At 43.6% G+C, this 10,408-nt stretch overlaps 1 protein-coding gene across 1 annotated transcript in view; it reads right to left on the bottom strand.

Annotated features, from left to right (window-relative positions):
* ARHGAP6 (Rho GTPase activating protein 6) overlaps positions 1-10,408 on the bottom strand; it is a 1,083,331-nt gene that overhangs the window by 774,865 nt on the left and 298,058 nt on the right. The gene's annotated exons all lie outside the window — the stretch shown is intronic.

Genomic DNA, 10,408 nt, shown 5'->3' with positions numbered 1-10,408 from the left:
AATGCACTGTGGCATGCAAATGCGGATTTTGATTAAGAATGAATGGGAGTGGGCATAAGGCCCAGTCATGATAGAACACAGATATACAGATCCAATAATAAGAGCACACCGACCTTGCGCACAGCCTTTGCAGGTTGACTTTATGTTCTAATGCTATGAAAAGATTTAGGAGTAGAACGTTCCATGCAGAAGTATTCAGTGAAGAGCTAAGTCACCCTCAGCACAAAGTGTATGTTTACTATTAACAAACGCTATCTGGACTCCAGTGTACTCACTTGGCGCGGTGCTGGCTCCTCCACGCTCTTTTCTGGCACTGTCAGGGTCACTCAGACCCCATGAATGCATGAGACATAATCAGTGGAAAATATGGGAAAAAAAGCTCTGGCAAAACTCTTCTTCAAAGCACAGCCCCCACCCCCAGTATTCTGAAACACATTTTTTATGCATTATCTTGAGGTCAAAATCCCTCATTCGAACCCAAATTAATTTTAGATTTCCTTATGGAGGCTACAATTATAAAAGCAAGTACCTTCTATGAAAGTATACCATATTAAAGATGAAGCTCAGTTGGTGTAATTACAAAGAAATACAGATGCCAACGTAAAATCATATGAAATTCTAATCCACGCTATTTGATAGTCATTATTTATTTACACAAGTATAGCTCAATTTTATTTTGGACTTCAAAATCAAGTATTGAGGTCGAGTCCTATAACTGCTTCTGGTCGGGGTTATCAGTGTGCATGTGGTTGAACGCGCAGCCAATCATGTTCGTAGGCTCACTATGCCAGATGCTGCTACTGGAGGTGCTAGCTGCAACTTAGCCTGCCCTTTGGAAAACCTAGTGTATCGGGTGCCCTTGCACGTCCTTGACCGGTAGCCTTGTGCAGAGATACTAGTTGCATGCGACCGCATAGACATTATGAGATGGCAGATGAAAAACTTGCTAGATGAGAGGTGGCAAGTGAGTTATGGTACATGAGCAAGAAAAGAGAACCAAACAATGATGGAAACAACGCTTGTGTAATACACACAATCTTTTTGTGGTGGCTACAATGTTCCCCTCTGAGAGGAGCACCCCACAGGGAGCTTTGTGTGGCCAAAAGCAATTCCAAGGAATCTGCTGAAGTGCTTATCACTGATTTGAGTGAGGCAAACCACCACAATTGTTTTTACCTATCTGTTTTACCATTGAGGTGAGATCACCCTCATCAGGTGAGCTGTAATATCCTGTACTGTTTCTAGCCTTTGATAAGATTGGTTTTAGAGGTCTCTGCTCTTTGAAGGCTTGTAAAGCGCTCTGATACCCACGAGGGTCATGTTCGTGCTATATGAAACTCTTCAAATAAATGACTATCAAGCATGATTTAGTGCACACTGCCAGGCAAACAAACTATAGATGATTCCAGTAAACATGATGGAATGCATGCAACCAGGTAAACAAAACTCCAGGTTTCCTACTTAAGATGCTTTAATCATGGTGGTTATGACTAATAACTTCCTAGATTGACAAGGCCAATGCCTTATATATTGTTCTACCCAAAAATCGATTACACAGACTTCAGGTTATTCAGAAACAAGTAGCCTGACTGATTTTTAATCAGCCCAGGATTTGTTACATTACTCCCTTATTAAGGGACCTTAATTGTCTCCCATTGAAATAAAGGATATTTAAAGCCTATTGCATCACTTTTAAGGCTCCACTAGGAAAGGGCCTCTATAATTTAAAAACAAAAATTAAGAAAGCGCTCCCCCTGGTCTTTTTGAATCCTGACACTCGTCTTGTCAATAACTCCTGTATTCAATTTGTAATTTTTCTGTAAATAATGTGAGATTTCTGTAACTGGTAATACGCTGTTTCCTCCTGTAAAGCACTCTGATACCTCCGGGTCTAGCTAGCGCTATATAAAACTCTAAATAAAAAAATAAGAAATATATCCCTGGTTAGAAACCATGTTCCTCTTCACCTAATTTACGGTCTATCCCAAAATTTAACAGAAATCGGATGGGCAGTGTTAGGTTCTCTGTACAAGCCTCTAAAATTTGGAATTCCCTGCCCACGACCTTACGCCTCCTGACTGATTTCCTGTGGTTCAGGAAAGAGCTTAAGACCTGGCTGTTTCGGCAAGCTTGCCATTTACCATTATATGCAAAGTAGCTCTTAGCTTGGCCTTCCTATAGCTCCTCTCAGCGCCAAGCAACCATACAGTGAACATGCATCTAATACGTTTCTATTAACTTAACACAGCATAACATACCTGCCGCAATGCAAAGGAACAAGCTGAAGTGCCCATCATCAGAAAGGCAAACCACCCAATGGGATTCTAGGAAACCTGCTGGACTGCATAACACTGAAATTACTAAACACCACAAGAGATTCCAGAGTACATGCTGGGAGGCACATTTGCAAAGAAACAAACGTTTTCTCTAGATTTAGAAATTAATCTTAAAGGGGGACTTCAATGGAAAAGAAAAAAAGCAACCACACTTCCACTTAGCCACTGGCACCTCCAACCATACCACTAACATCTCCTTAACTAGTACTTTAGTTTCAGTTTTAGAGTAAGGGATCGGAATACTTACCTGGAGAGATGGTGGGAGTCTGTGCTGTGTCTCCAACCCAGCTGGGTTGGAGAAACCCAAGTGTGCATGTCAGTTTTGCCGGCCTGAGACGTCCGGCCAAACTGACAGGTGCTCTTAAAAGCACCTACCACTCCTCCTCCCCCCTCCCATGCCCCGGTCCCGTCCCTCCCTATACACGCTGGCTCGGCCAGCAGGTGAAAAATAAACAAATGACAAAATATTGGTTTATTTTTCAGCTGCTGACCCGAGCCAGTGGGGCGATGCTCCTCCAACATTGTGGAGAATTCACTGCTGCAGCCCTGTTCACTTTTAATAGTCAAATGAAACGGTGCAGACAAAAAAACAGATCATTAGTAAACAGCAGAATGGCTAAAAGACCGTGAAATGCTATACAAACCACTAGTTAGATTGCAGCCAGTCCGTCCGCCTGAGATAAACATACCAGTTACATTCCCCTGAACATCAGTGCCCATTCCCCACACTATCCATCAGTGTCACCTCCTAACAACCAGAGGCAACTCCTCACACAACCACTAGCCCCAGCTCCTGACAATCACCATTGCCAGATCCTCATGGTCACCAGCCAGCTGCTCAAACTGCCGAAGTGTCTCCTCCACACACTCCCAAATGATGTTTCATCCATCGACTGCAAAACAGTGTCTACTCCATAGAGCAGCTACAACTGCCAGCTCCACGTCACCCATAGATGCCAACTCCTCACAATAGCCGCAGATGCCAGCTTCACACTCTGCCCCAAAGTGCTCCTTAGTATGTCCAACTGGGAGGCTTTTCACGTGGGCCGCCAATGCTTGCCTCTTGCGTGGCTTACCACTCTGAGCACCTCAGAATGCACACCACTGTGGGATTCTCACACTGCCAACCAATGCTGGAGTGCTGAGGCTCTTCCTGAGCCCAACACTACCCACCAGTGCCCCATGTTCTATAGTATATGCATCATATTCACGGGTGAGGCTCTGAAACACTTGGGTATCCTTGGCTGATATGTTGCTGGGCCTTGCATGCATGATTAGTAGAGTGTATGGTGGCCATGCACAATGTATCCTTTATGTGAGGACCAGGGGAATGCTTTGGTTTCCTCACTATAAACAAATAGCTGCACGGAGGCCTGTTTAATCACAAATGTAGCTACTTTCAGAGGGATGCAGTGCTACTGCATGTTTCCACTGTGTCAGCCTTGGATGGGTTTAAAGTGTTTCATAGATGTCATACTTGTATTGAGGCTTTACAGGGCTGAGAACCTTCCCTTGTACCTGCAAAGAGTGCCTGATGTCAATACTGTCTGCCCTTTACTGCTGTTGAAGGCTGCCCGCTCCTCATCCTGTCCTGCCGGTAGGTGGCAGATATTTCATTGTCTGCCAGTCAGCGGCGGCTCCTCCGCTATGGCAGAGGAGCGGCACCTCACCAGAAACCCTTGAAAAAACACAACAAAAAACGATAAAACTGGTTTTATTTTTCTTGTGCCGAGTCTGGGGGGCAGGGCCAGGGTGCTGACAGGCACTGAGGGCAAGTGCCTTAGGTGGACAAACCCGCATGCGCAGTGAAGCTCTCCCAAACCCCAGCTACACTGCTGGAGTTGGAGAGAGCCGGCACAGGCTCCCAGTCTGTCCTGGAATGCAAATTATCGGCACTCAGGCCAATTCTTAAACTGCTCTCAGGCACGAGAGCAGCTTCAGGATTAGCCGCAGGGCAGTCTGGTAGCCTATGCCTGCCTGAAGTGGATGAGAGAGGAGCAGAACAGCGCAATCAATGTTAGAGTGCGGCAGGGAGGTTCTTTATTTTTAGGTCTCGACCTTGCTATCGCGTAAGCGATCGCAAAGCGAGACTATAGAAAGCGGGTTTGAAAAGTGCTCCCAAAAAGCGGATTGCATGGCTAGCACGCGCACAATCACGCGCATCGTGCCGCCATGCAATCCGCCTTTTGGGAGCACTTCAAAGGGTCCACTCCCCCGCCCCCAAGCGCGCGCGCCACGCTCCGCCCGGCTTGTTTTTTATTTTTACATATGATGCAGTTGACCAAATGGTTTAAATTAAACACCGAAGGCGAGTGAAGCAACAACATCATTACAACATGCCCCCGTGGAGAACTTTGATCGTTAGAGCTGCAAAAGCCATAAAACCTGCGCGCAAACAACAAAAACATCCTGAGTGTGAAGGCACCAAAGTGTCAGCAGTCAATCGGTCTGAAGCCAGTACGGCAGATACGTCTTGGCTCTTCTAGATTAACAACTTTGAGTGCGCGCCGGAACAAAGAAAGACAGCGGATCCAGTCATGTTAAACTTAGTTGGCACAGATGTCAACTTCGTGACGGAGACCAAGGACGAACTGCTCCCGTTTTCCTGTAGCCACAAACCTGCACGCTGATGAGCGAATAAGGTTCCACCAGCGATCACTCAATATTTTATGTACACTTATTTGGTCTGCTTGTTGTTTTTGTGGGTCAGTTTCAGGCTTTCCTGTCGAGGGTTTAATTAGGGAGAGGAAATTGTAGCGTAACACCGCCCATGAGACCACTGCTTGGAAGCTCAAATCCACCAAATATGAATCCACTATAACGCCAATGGAAGACTCTGCTTCTGTAGCTTGTTATTAATAGGTACGTACGTGTGTGCAGTGTCTGGCAAAGCTCTGTGTCTGAAGATGACATCTCGGGGGTGATGTCTCAAGAGTCTTCTGGATTTATTTAAGGCACTTCAGACATGCTTGGACAGTGAATAACTTCAAGTATGCTACCTGCATAATCCAGGATGGCAATGCTATGTCAGAAAATGATTTGTAAACTAATTCAGGAGGCTTCAGTTGCCTTTGCAAATATGCGTCTATACATTTCAGCTAAATAAAAGGTAGGTCATCGTAGTCCTTCCTTGATTTTGATAAACCATTCTGATTTTTCTTGCAAAATTGAGTAGAGGCGGCAATGTTTCCGAAGCGGCAGTCCAAGGTTCTTCATAATTAACACGAACGGAATGGTTTTAGTGAATAAATGTGTTTGCAATATTTAAGAAAAAAATCTGCTGTATTTAAAGGCTGATACGTGTTTACTGCATGAATTGAACCCGTGGTAAAATAGCACCAAATTTAAGATCGACCTCAAGTGTCTCATCGGCGGTTCGAGAACCCTAATGGGAGTAGGAACAGGGGTCACGACCCCAGCAGAGCTCAGCGTTTGTGAGAATGCAGCATGTCTCTCGGGCATTCCACTTGGATACTGTGCCAGCGGCATCTGAAGAAAGCATGCAAAGGAGCTGGAAGGATCACACATCGATACAAAACTGGCTGGAAATGAAAATGACATAGCTAAAATATTAAGACATTAGAAACAATAATGAAGCAAAAAAATAAAAGAAGCGGTAAATCCCTTCCCGGTGCTTCTGGTAACCAGAGTATTGATGGATGATACCGCATTTACTGATGCCGATGTGAGGTGGTCATGGCAGACGTGAACAGTCCGCACACTGCACGCACACACATGTACAGAACGACAGCTGCTGCTGTCACTACATGTTACAGAACAGGCTACCAATGTCCACAAAGACATGCAGCACAAAGGGCCAGCCTACTGGTGCTGTCTGTATCAAGACTGGAAGTGGGTAGGATGGTGCAGTGTCAATTCTTGTATGTGTCAGTCAGTATACCCGTTGGTGGCCTGTGGACTATCCTTAAACCTGTGACCTGCAGCTTGTGATGCAGCAAAGCACAGCAGGGGCAGCAGAGCACCAGCATCCCCATCAGGATCCCAGCAGCACCAGGTGCTGCAGAGCCCTCACTGCGGGTCCTGCATAAGGAAGAGAGCTGCAGTCAGGGCCGGACTGGGAACCAAACCCGGCCCTGGCAAAGTGCTCGGCAGGCCCCCCCATGGGGTTGGGGGTGCCGCCGAGCTCTTTGCCAGAGCCGGTTTTCAGCCGATTTTGTTACAGGGCCGATTTTACAGCTATGCTGCAAAAACGGCCCTGTAACAACAAGCATTTTAAATGCAATAGGTCTCGCATTTGCGAGAGTTTAAGCTATTGGCATTGTAAATGATAATGCCTTTTATTTATGTTTTAAAAACCAACACATATAAAAAAGGCATTGTCATTTACAATGCCAAGAGCTCAAACTGCTCCAAATGCGAGACCTATTGCATTGCAAATGCTTGTTTGTGTTTGTCTCCCTCGTCCCGTATCCACCCCCGCCCCCCCCCACCCCCCCACCCGAGCCCCCTGCCTCTTTTCCCTAACACGAGCCACTCCTGCCGCTACTGGCAACTTCTGATACATTAAAAGCAATGTGAGCTTCTTTTACACGTCACAAGTTTGAGTTCCTATTCGCCCAACCCACCACAGCCCACAAATGGCGGTTCCACATATGGCTCACTGGGGTACAGTGATCAGTCGTCTCCTTATGTATTCCAGCGAAGGAATAAAGTAACGAGTGTATCACGGTCTGTAATCTAAAGTTGTACCAGCAAATCTGCTTTTGGGAAGTAACACAATCTGGTGTAGAGTAAGCAGAACAATATCATCGAATACGGGTGAGAGGAGTAGTTTAAGTCACTCCGTAATCTGAGAGGACAAAGAAACAGACTGTGTCTGCAAAATGGTAGCATGTTTGAGTAATCCAAGGCAGGAAAAACATTGGTATAATATACTCTTTCTGTTATCCGTTAACGTTATTTGAGTAATGTAATAATGTTGGGTAAAGTAAACGGAGAAATATAATTCTGTAATAGAATGGCGAGTCAAGCAGAATCTCCTTCTGTAAATCAGGAAAGAGCAAAGTAATCATATTAATCTGCTTTCATGATCTAATGCAGGGAAATGAATATGCAAAATCTTTATTTAATCCACAATAACATATTTAGAGTAATTCTGTTACTATATGAAACTTGAAAACTTAAACTGTAAAATTCTGCAAAGTAAAGTAACGCAAGTGGTCTCTTTTTGTAATCCGGTAGCCAGAAGAAAATAACATTAAATGGTTAAGAAACGGTGTAGCATTCCTGTGTAGAATGAGATTAACAGTCTGTTATCAAACAATGGATAAATCAATCAAAATATATTTTTACCTTCGGTTCAGTTAACCGTAAAATAATCAGCAGGATATAAAAATAAAAAATATTTAACCAAAGTATGATAATATCAGTTTTCTAATTCTGTATCAGAATTATACCCAGGCGATCTTTTTATTTGGTGGGTGAAATTTACAAAATGTACAAGTTTCGTGCTACATGAAATTTGTGGATTTTCACAAAATTTTCTACTGCACAATTTTGCAATATTTTCACCAACGGGAGACTGGCTTGTGAACAAAGTTTCACCAAAACATGCTGCTCTTGAGCCCTTCTCTTGCTGCCACCTTGTGCAACTTTTATGCAAGGAATGCACTTGTGCATGAAAAAGGCCGTGTGAGACACTGGTAAACAACATATGTGTAATTTCTCAATATGTTTAGGAAGTTTAGCAAAAGGAAATGTAACAAGCATTTGCAATGCAATAGGTCTAGCACTTGCGAGAATTTAAGCTATTAGCATTGTAAATGACAATCCCTTTTATTTATCGGTTTGATAATTAACACAGCAATAAAAGGCATTGTCATTTACAATGTCAATAGCTCAAACTCTTGTAAATGAGACCCATTTAATTTCGAAGAAGTGGCCGCCATTGTCCCGGGTTGCTTTGAAAGTGCTCTAAATGTTGAAGGGAAGCATGTCATCCCTGCAGTAGGAGAAACTCAAAGAAAATAGTGCTTATAGACTAAATGAGACATACAGAGTAACAACAGAAGTAAAAGGGCTAATCCTAATGGAAGGTTGGAAATGAAGAGAAGGCGGTACTAAGGAGGGACTAACAAACCTATTTTCGAATCAGAGGTCAGCATTTATGAAGGACAATGACACAAGCCAATGACAAATATGGGGGTATAGTGGGCGGGGCTTCCAGTCCACACTCAAATACAGCATGCCTTGCAGAGCAGAGCCCTTGCTTCCCATACTCGACCTAAAAATTAGTTTTGTAGACCCGCTAAGGATTAAACAACGAAAGTATCCTGCTTCTCTAACACACAGTTGGGTGAAGGATTAGTTTTGGACTTAATGCATAGTACAGTAGTGAAAGTAACTTTCAGCAATGAAATACGAGGTTTAGTAATCATGGTACTCTCGTATTATCTAATGTAGGGTAAACTAATCACAGCATGAAGCCTTTCTGTTCCTTCGGGGGAAAAAACAGCTTGACAGCAACTATCACATGAAACGCGGTACCGACCCGGAAATCTGTGTCACACAGAAGACTGGGGAACTAGTTTTACTTAAAATGGCATACAAATTGGCATTGTTTCCTAAGAGGAGAAATTCGGTTTGCAACTCCAGCAGTTTCAAACTTTCACGGATTATTTATTGCGCTCTGCTCATTCCTCTCCACCCCGCCCCAAGGATATCCACACATCTTGGTGCTGTTCCAACATACGCCACTACTTTAATGGTATCTCAGCTCTCACCACTCCTCTCTCCAGGAACGGTGCGTTCTGGGCATATGCCACGCGCATTTGTTACCCACTCCCCCCCTCCCTGTGTTCATTAAGGACAGAGGCATGCCCCAGAAATGTTTTTCAGAGATTCGACGGACCGTGGAAGGGGAGACACATTTCTAAATGTAGGGAATGGGCAACCAGCACACCCGAACGCCATATTTGCTGCACTAAAGTCTGCGAACGGCTGCGTTAGGCATTAGCGTCCCTCCCTGAGGTATTCTGGAGGCTTCGCATCAGTATACAGAATCCATCCACAGATAGGTCCAATGCTTGTTTACATAACAAAAGCGGTCCAGGGAGTGACTGCGGCTACACAGAGCCCGGGGACCTGCGCCCGCTGACTGCCAAGAGCACTTAATCGGGCAAACTAAAAGCAAAAGAAATTCTAAAGTGAAAATAATGACCCTTTCTTCTGTGCATCGACTACCGATTGTAGCTGTCACTTATTACAGAGATTGTTGTATTAAAACGTAGCATATGCTTAGAAGTCATTATTTCATATATAGACTCATAGACAACCTCCCTAAAGTTCCTATTTCCACTAAAACGAAATCTTATTTTTAAATACTTTCCCTTTATCACCTTAAAGATCAATTTATATGAAAACAAGCATTGCCTAAACCACTGACTGCAAGCCTTTTGGCGTGGTCAGTGCTCATTTTGAAAAATGTTGAGCTGCTGGGCCCTTCATAATATCTATACAAAAAAATAGTAGTCAAAAGCAACAATGTTATTTTGGTCCTAAAAGGCACACTGTGCCATAGCTCTCCGCGGCACTGGAGGTAAATAGTAAATACTTTGTGTGCAGATGTGTTCCTTCTGAAAGGGCAGAATGCTCTTACTCAGGGTGATGAGTAAACAAAAGCAGCTAAATATGCACTCGTTTCAGCCAAAAATGAAACAGTTATATCAATTCTTTTGAAAAATGATCTATACTTTACTCATTTAAGTGTGCACCTGAAAGGTGGCACTGCCAACCACCTGAATGAAACTCAAAGAAGATCTAGACAGGTGACGAGAAATATCAAGTGCACTACAAGTGCCCAAATGGGGCATAATCACATTTTAAACATGAAATGAAACTTTGATATGACACATATACCAACAGTGAATGATCAGTTACTCATAAAGCAAGACGAATTCATCTTGTTCATTGGAAACTCATTTTATTGTTCTAATCACTACCTATGTATCTCAATGTATTCTATGTTTATTTTGTTTTTGCTTTATGAGTAACTGATCATTCACTGTTGGTATATGTGTCGTATCAAAGTTTCATTTCATGTTTAAAATGTG

The sequence above is a fragment of the Triturus cristatus genome, chromosome 8 (assembly GCF_964204655.1).
Source record: "Triturus cristatus chromosome 8, aTriCri1.1, whole genome shotgun sequence".
NCBI classification, from domain to species: domain Eukaryota; kingdom Metazoa; phylum Chordata; class Amphibia; order Caudata; family Salamandridae; genus Triturus; species Triturus cristatus.
This window is presented reverse-complemented; position numbering and strand designations above follow the sequence as displayed.